Source organism: Columba livia, chromosome 14 (genome assembly GCF_036013475.1).
Source record: "Columba livia isolate bColLiv1 breed racing homer chromosome 14, bColLiv1.pat.W.v2, whole genome shotgun sequence".
Taxonomy (NCBI): Eukaryota; Metazoa; Chordata; class Aves; order Columbiformes; family Columbidae; genus Columba; species Columba livia.
The window spans coordinates 9441161-9449887 of NC_088615.1; positions in this window are offsets into that span (position 1 = coordinate 9441161).

Here is an 8727-nt window from a genome sequence, read left to right on the forward strand (position 1 = left end):
CCTTTTCCCCCACTTATCCTCATTCCCATGCAGGTATTTGCAGAGCAGCGCAACCAGCGCCACGAGGTCCCCAGCCCCTCTGCCCTCCATTTCCCTCGGTGCCATGGGTTTCTGGAAACAATGTTGGATTGCTCCTGCTTACTAAATCAGTCCTGGTTTTTACAGCACCATTTAAACTACTTCCTCAGGAAATTTCACAGGCACACTGGCAGGCATTGATTTCAAGTAGAAAATATCCCAGCAGGAAACTTAAAAAGGAAAGATGTGCTGTAATTATCTCTCTTCTGGTCTTGCAAGACAGAGAAAGACAAGATATAAACTAACACATTCACTGAAGCTATAATGTGCAGTAATGCTGTAATTAATATAATCAAAACTTTCAGAGCACTTTTCTTGCAGCCAGGGTTTTGAAGCCTTAGTGCACAGCTTTCCTTTTGGTCACATGCATGATCACAGCAGCATCATCACTAAATGGCGCAGACCATCTCATCTCTTCACAATCCAGTTAAACAAGCACAAGCAACCTGTGACAGCTTCTGGTTCACAGAAAAGGCCTGAGATGCAAACCCAGGTTTTCAGTCAATTTCTAGAATAGAAGAATGTAGAGAATAATACACAAGAAAAACAACTACACAATGAATGTGGATAAAGGCTCTGAGAAGGTCTGAAACTATTTCACACTGTCACAACACTAGGCATTAGTTTCATGCAGCTTCTCTGAAACTGCTTTTTCTCAGCCAGTATAGGATCTGCACATGCATTCTACCCTTTACCTAATGGAAAATTAATCTGTAATGTCTTTTTCCTTCAAAGCACACGTGATTTACAAAGCACAGATCAGTTTTAATTCGATAATTGTTTTCAAGTGAAATTTGCAGATGGAGAAATGAGGGTTCTAGTGGGGGGAACTAAATTCACAATTTTTTATTTGTTTGCGTGCACCAGAGAGACCAAGTATCTTGCCCCAAGTCCCATGATAATCCTGAAACTGAACCCATGGTTCCCACAGTCCAGACAACATGCTACCTGGGGGGCTGTACCTTCTCTCTATAGCACTCCTAAAAGGCTGATGTCCTCTGGCTACGGAGCAGCCACAACACAGATTGAAAGTCTCTTGGTCTTAGCTTGCTGCCTGCCCCTCCTTTGAAAGGAAAACCCTGCTAATGAGAAGGGGTATTTTGCTCCTCTTGTCTCCTAAAGCCACCCTGTCATGTTGGGCAGCAATGTGGAAAGTCGAGAGTCAGCCAGCATCATGTAAAGGTTTAGCAAGGGATTAACCCATTTTGCCAAGGTCAGTTGGAATGAGATTTCAACCACAGACCACGTCGAATAGGCTCAAAGTCAGCACCAGGAACCACTGAACAAGAACTGTTTTCAGTTTTAACACCCTTGAACTTACACTGCAAAAGACCTGGGGAGCACTCCTGGCCTGGACATAGTGAGTCCCTCTCCAAAGTGGCAAAACCAGTACTTTAACACAAGGGCTTAACACAATGGGTTTTTCTAGGTTTTAATTGTGCTATTGGAAACAAACAAACAAAACCCCAAACAAACAAGCAAACCACTACAAACCACTACCCAGTTTTTGCATCTGAAAATTTGTTAAGTGGAAACCTGATTTATTTTTCTGAACCTGATTTTGGAGGAGCATTATATAAGAAGTAGTTTTTCATCTCCCACTTCTATGATTTAAAGCCTGCTTTGACATTGCCATGTACATTCAGGTACAAATGTCACATTTGTTTGTAACAGGGTAAAACACCCTTATTATTTTCCGTCTCTCCTTGGAGCAGATTTACTTGTTGTGGTTTGCAGGAAAAAAAACAAACCAAACAAACCCCACAAACACAAAATCATCATTATTGGCATAAGTGGGAAATTCAGGTATAACTTTATAATCTTATTTTATAGATCTGATCTGTGGGTGGGGGTGTTCCTTCAGACGCTTCTTTCTTGCCCTGCCACTGCTTTGTAACTTGTTCCACTTTCCTCACCTCAGAGCTAAAGAAGAAAAGATGCTTTTATTTCAAGGCTTAGTTTTGCGTTATTACCAGCACAGCTATTTATAACCCCTGGAACAATAGCTGACCTTGGCCCAGCGCGAGCACTTGGATCCCCTGTGCCTGCATAGCCTGGCAGCATTCCCACCCCGCTGCCTCCCCTCCCCAAGGCTGCCAAGCCCTTGGACACAGGGTGGGGACATCACAGAAGTCATAAACAAAGCGGAGCAAGCCACAACACTCAAGGCTCGACCATCAACACATCCAAAGCTGGGGAGAGGTGATTTCTCCCTCCCCTAGCAAGCACAGAGAAAAGCTTCCCCGCTGACCTCTATAATGAGAGTTTGCTGTGCTATCAGCAAGTCCTTCAAAGTATAAAGCAAACTCTTGTCCCTGATGGTTTTCTTCCTGGAAAACAAGCCAGGTGTCCTGTTTTTGTTTCTCTTGGGTTATTTTTGCAATAAGGAGACTGCAATTAGAGGGGAGAGGGGCATGCACTGCTGCCTACCCCCAGCTGCAAACACGGTGCTTGGGCAGCCCTGCTGTGCTGTGAGGGAGGGAGATGCTGCAGCCCCCACCACCCTCCTACACATGGACAGAACCTGGATCCCCTCGCTGGGTGCGTGTTTGCCAGCCCTGGCACTGCTCCTCGGCTGCACAGGGGGCAAATCCCCTGGTGTGTTTGCAAAAGCAGAGCAGTGTGATAAAGCCAAGGCCACTGGCCGGTGTTCAGTCAAAGGACCTAGCAAGGAAGGGTTAGTGAGGAGGAGCAGCGAGCAAAGAGGAGCATCAGAAATCAGCCCCAAAGCAGGAGCCTCCCCTCCTTGCTACAGGGTCAGTGAGGCAAACCAGCTGGTTTCTAACACTGCCTGTGGGGAACAGGTCTAGGGGTGCAGACAGTTACTGGTCAGACTGGCCAGAGGTCCAAGTGCCACTTTGGGCTCGGTTTAGAGCGGAGATCCCCACCAGAGGGACCTCTTGCTCAGAGCTGGGGAAACCAGGCTCCAACCAAGCTCCTGCCCCAGGGTGAACCGTGGGCTGGGCAGAGGCAGCTCCCAGCTGTGTTACCCATGTGTTTCTCCCTGGGTCAACACCTGGGTTCAGCTTTTTTGGAGAAGTAACCTGGATTTGCTGGGGAGGGAGGGGGAGGCTAATGCAGCAGCCCCCCCCTTCCCCAGGCATGGGAGGAGAACAGAGGGCAGCCCCACTCTTGGCGGTGCCCCCTTGACGTGTGGCCATCATAGCTAACGTGAAATTAGATTGCTCACTGAAGACAAATTCCTGCACAGCGATGGTGAGGAACAGCAGCCCTTGCTCTGAGCCCAGGCTCGGATGACTATCTCGGGATGTAACTACAGAGCTCCCAGGAGAGCAAAGCCCTGTTCTTATTTTCGAGGAAACAACACACCCTCCTTGTTCCGGCAACAGCTGCTGCCAGCACACGCGAGGAAGGAGGTGCAGGAGTGACAAGGTGCTTTAGGCCTCACTTCTTGGCAAAGCTGCCGATAAACCGCCACCGAGAACATAGGGACTTCAGCATGTCAACAGCTTCTGCCTTTCTCCATCCATCCCAAATCAAACCTCATCAAACAAGAGTAAGCACACATGCACAGTCCTTGTTTCACATCATTAGACGTCCCAAGGTCCAGTACCATTTGCAGAGAATCATCTTCCTTTTCCACCTGATTCACACCAGACTTTGTAGCTTAAATCTGAAGAGGGAGGGAAACTAATTCCTCACACTAACATTTCTGTAAGAATTTCATTTAATTCCTTCTGATTTTGGGGTTTCCTAACTAGAGTGAAATCAAATCAGTACATTTGCATAAAAATGTTTGAGAAACTGGGTTCCCCATCTCCCATTAAACACCATTTAATTGCAGAAACTCCCCATCCACACCTCAGAGGAGAGGTAGAACACCCGTGGTGCCCAAAGCCCAGGAGCCATGCACGATTAACCACTCCGTGGGTAGATTCGAGGCTGCACAGACCAAGTGGATGTTATCAGAGTGACTATTTAAGGCTGAACAATTTCTTCTTCCCTCTCCTAATAGGATCCTCAGCTCATGCAGGGTCTGGGGGCAGGAGGAACCTGCCAAGGAAGCAGTTTTGAGCCTCAGACGCTCTGCTGGGTGATTTTTCTTTTAATTTCTTTCTAGCATAACCCCAAATATAAATAAGCTCTGACAACAGTTGGATTAGAGGTTAGATTGCCTCCCAAAATCACCAGGAGAGCAGCAAAAACAAGAAGAAAAGGATACAGAGCTGCTCAAGGGGCAGTTTGTGCCAGCAAGTACCTGCAGCGACCCCCAGCCTCACAGACACCCAGTGAGTCATGTAACATGGGGAGGGCAGGTGGCCCAGCGGCACCCACAGCCGCTAGTTAATATTATATTGCTTTTTCACATTAGCCTGAGTTAGCAAGAGCAGCCTCAGAGCAGAGAGGCTGTGATGGAGTTTAATTGCTGAGACTGTTTAGAGAAGAGGTTTGGGGCAAGTAAATACACACAAACATTTGTGAGCAGAAGCCTGTGATTAACCCTCTTTTCCAGATGGTTTCTTTGGAAATGCATGGGAATTACTGCTCTGTTGCAGCACACGTGGTGCTCTCCGGCAGCACCAGAAAATAACACCTTAAACCCCTTTCCCTGGAGCTGCTTAAAGCAGAGAGGTTTCCTTCCAGCCCCAGCACCACCTGGTGCTTCCATCCATGCTAAAGCTCTGACCCGCATCACCAATTTTTACAGCACTCAGTTTAAAAAGCAACAGGGACACCCAGTGATTTGGCATTTAGGCACCTGGTTCTGCGCCGATTCAGAGCAACTACCCTTATAAAGTATAATTTGATGTAACTACCCTCACAAAAGAGGCCTTAAGCTTTTATACCCATTTGCTATACTCTATGGCAGCATCAAATGTTGTATTGTCATCCCAGGGAACTCCTTTTCCCTGCTCCCACCAGGACTGGCCACAGGCAGCCAGCCAAGGGCTGCTGGGCTGCTCCTTCCCCTTTCCAAAATCCTATTTTATTTTTTTCCCCCCTCTCTGAGAGGCAACTGAAAAAAAAAACAAATTTCAGGTCATCCTCCCAGAGCAATCTTGGAAATCAGTCCTGTCAGTACAGGTGAGGAACACTGTTCTCCAGGCTCTCCTGAGGCACTTTAGGTAGAAGACTTATCATGGTGAGACCATAGCTCACTGGACAGAAAGCGCTTAAGCCCTGGTCACTGTATTAATTTATAGGTTGATAATAAGGATGTGGGCATAAGGATTTATTTTAAAATATGTTGGGGTTTTATGGTTTATGCTTTAAGAGCAAAGAAACTAAAACCTTGGAATTAAACCACAGGAAGAACAAGAACTCTCCTGTTGTGTAGGCACTGGAAGCAGATGGACTCAGCTCTGGGATTGGTTTGGGGGGATATTTTTAACCATGTAAGCTGTAGTTATAGCCACAAGAAAACCTCTTACATCCTCCTGATTTAAGGAATTTTGAGGATGCTTGGTGCGTTATTGAGGTTTGGCTGTGTCAAAATTCAGTTCTGTTGTTAAAGCAGATTAATCCCTTGTACCTGCCAGATTGCAGCCATCCCCAACCACATCTCCAGCAGTGCCTCCAGACTGGGGAGACTCCTGCTGTACACATCTCCAAATTACCCATTCCCTCCCTGTCTCTTCTTTCCATTCGTGTTTTGACTTCTCATTCTTTTCCCTTTTTCCCTTCTCTGGGGTCTGATCTCTATTTCCAGAATGCACAATGAATCAGATATCCTTTTTTGTGTGATATAAAAATAATTTTACTGTGGAGCATTCTTCAATAATGATAAAAATGGTCATCCTAAATGGTACCTCAAAAAAGTGGTAGCCACCCACATGCATGACTCCACCTGGTTATTAATAAATTTTGTGCTGACAACTGAAATGCGTAATAATTACATAGTAAAATTTCATGCATGAAAGTGCTGTGCAGCCTTTGCAAATGGCTTGTGCTTCCCTACGTAAGTGGCCAGGCCCAAAGCAAGCAGCCTTTGCACGAGTGAGAAACAATGTCTGCAAGCTCAGGATCACAAACGCTCTGAATTATGTGCAGATTAATTCTTTTATTGATGTTAAGGGGGTTTCCTTTCTTGATATGATAATTTCCTTTAACTGCTGAACTTGGAAGAGAGCCTTTCCCAGGGCCATTGTGCAGGGCTGTGCTGTGCCGGCTGTGGGGCGGTGTTTATGGGGACGCTGCATGTGCTGCTTCAGCCTCCTCTCCTCCAAAGGAGTTGCCGTGCCCCCAGGTTTTGTGGTGCGACATGGGGGGGTTCATTCTGCAAACACCAGCACTGAGGTACCCCAGCTGTGATCCATTGCCCCGCAGAGGAGGAAAACCTCCAGATCTCCCTTGGTTTTGCTGCTCCCTTGGGGACATCACCAGGGCAGCTGCTGCTCCGTGAATGTGACAGCCCCCTGCTGACTGCCTGCCCTTCATTAGTCTTGTTCTGTTTAGTTGTAGTTTTCTCCTTTCAGGCAAAGGGCAGATCTTCCCCCAGCATTGCCTGGTGTCCTCGAAATACCCCATCCTTTCCTGACCTGCCACTTGTTCTTGTTCCAGACTTTCACCTCCTCTCCCCAGCACTGTCCATCTCCAGGCCCACAGCTTTCACTCAGTGGCACACTCATGCAAATACTGTTTTGATGGGTGATTTAGCAGCATCTCCCTGCAGCAATCTCCAGGCAGCAACACACCAACATCTGCTTCAAACCCAGTTTTGCCAATGCCCCAGACGTTATTTCAGCACAAAGCAGTGTTTAACCATTAGCAGAAGTAAGGATGTTTTAAGAATTACATGCCTGCCTCATCGTGCTGCTACTGATTAATGCTCCACAGTCTTGGAAGAAAAATATTCCCTACGGCCAAGTTGAACTCCCACTGAAATCCCTGTAAGTGTTTCCACTGTCTCCAAGGGGAATTGGACCCGTTGCTATCCAGGAGACAACCTACAAATGGATGAGATTTCTGTGTGAGTCATCTCTGTGTACAGCCAAATTTAGCTCCTTTCTCCAATGGGTCTTTTGTCTTGTCAGTGATGTTTATGTGAGGAGCTCTGTCCTTCTGTCACCTCAATACTTTAATGGCTAGACACCTGGCATCACACACAGGGTTGTTACGGCAGGCAACAGCATAGGACTTCCTGCTTGAACAGGAATTAGTTTGTTCCTTCATATCAGCATTTGCTTATAAGCATCACCTTCCACAATAGAAATCTGTGGCCTCCATTTCAAAACAGCACATCACCATGAAAAAGGAGGAGGTCGTCGGAAGACCTCGTCAGCTTGTAAAGGCATTTTGTTAGATGGCAGTAAAATAAATACCTGCCCAGACTCACTTCCCAGGGAGGACACACAGGAGGAATGCTGCTCCCCTGGGATCTCCAGCAATTCTCTAGCTGTCAGCTAGACCTTGCCACTCTCCCTCACTGGTAACTTTGTGTAACCAGCAACAGAAGAACAAGGAGCCAGGAAAAGATATCTGGAAATCATACTGGGGAAAGGGCTTTTCAAAGCCATAATGCAGCACTCCGCTGTTACCCCACATCTCAATGAGCAGAAGCAAAGGAGCTACACCACCACCTTTGTCGATCCAGACATCAGAAGGTCATTCATCAGTAAGTTCTGTAGCTGGAGATCTTCAAAATGTTTAAAAGAAATAAGCAGCCTTATCTATTAACAAGGTTTAAGCAAATTGAGGCCAAGACAGCTTTCCAAGAACACCCAGAAAAACAAGCAGACGCGGGCAGTAAGTATTCCAGATCCAAACCCACCCTTGTCCGCTTTGCCAAACTACCACTCAAGTCAATTTAAGGGGATTTAGGAGCCCCTGATGTGTTTTAAGAGGGAACTGCTGAAGACACTGGCAGAGAAGAAACGCAGTAATGAGAGAGAAGCCCTTAAGAAGCAATGAAAATTCCCTCACACCACATGTTTGAGACAGAGGAACAAACAAAAGCTGTAATTACTAGAAGGAAACGCTTCCAGAGCCAACAATTATCCAATTAAAATAAAGACAGATATATACAGGATGGGTTTAAGGACAAGCAGCAAGTCCATGTCCCCAACTGGCCCTCTATAAACAATGCTTTCTGCTAGAAACTGGGCTTTCTGGCAAGGCATAGCCAGTCCCGACTTTGGAGGATTTTTCTGGGCAGTTTGTATTTCTTATTGTCATTCAGTGCCCTGAAAATACCATGATGTCTATTTACCTGCCTGTGGACTGTCCCCCTCTGCCTCAAGCACATTACCTCAAATCCAAGGCTTTCACCAGCCACATCATCCCTCCATTCTTCACGATTCCAAAAGGACCCATGACCTTGAAGACTCACAGATCCAATGTAAAATGAGATGCTATCAGGTGATGACCACTGATAACATGAGGCATTGTAACAGGATCAAGTTCAGAAGATGAAAGGAAAGAAAACCCACCACACACTTTCCCTGCTTAATGGATGTTTTTCCTTTAGGAGACAGGAGAGATGGGTTTGACTGGCTGCCTCCCATGCGTAAAACACATACACTGTGCAAACTTAATTGACCTCATTACACTCCCACATTAATTGGCATGATTGGCCAAGTGTAATCTTAGAAGGTGCTTAATGCTTATATTTTCATGGCTACAACCAGAGACCCAGTGTTAATATCAGAGATGGTCATAAAATTCTTGCTTCACACTATGGAAACTGGG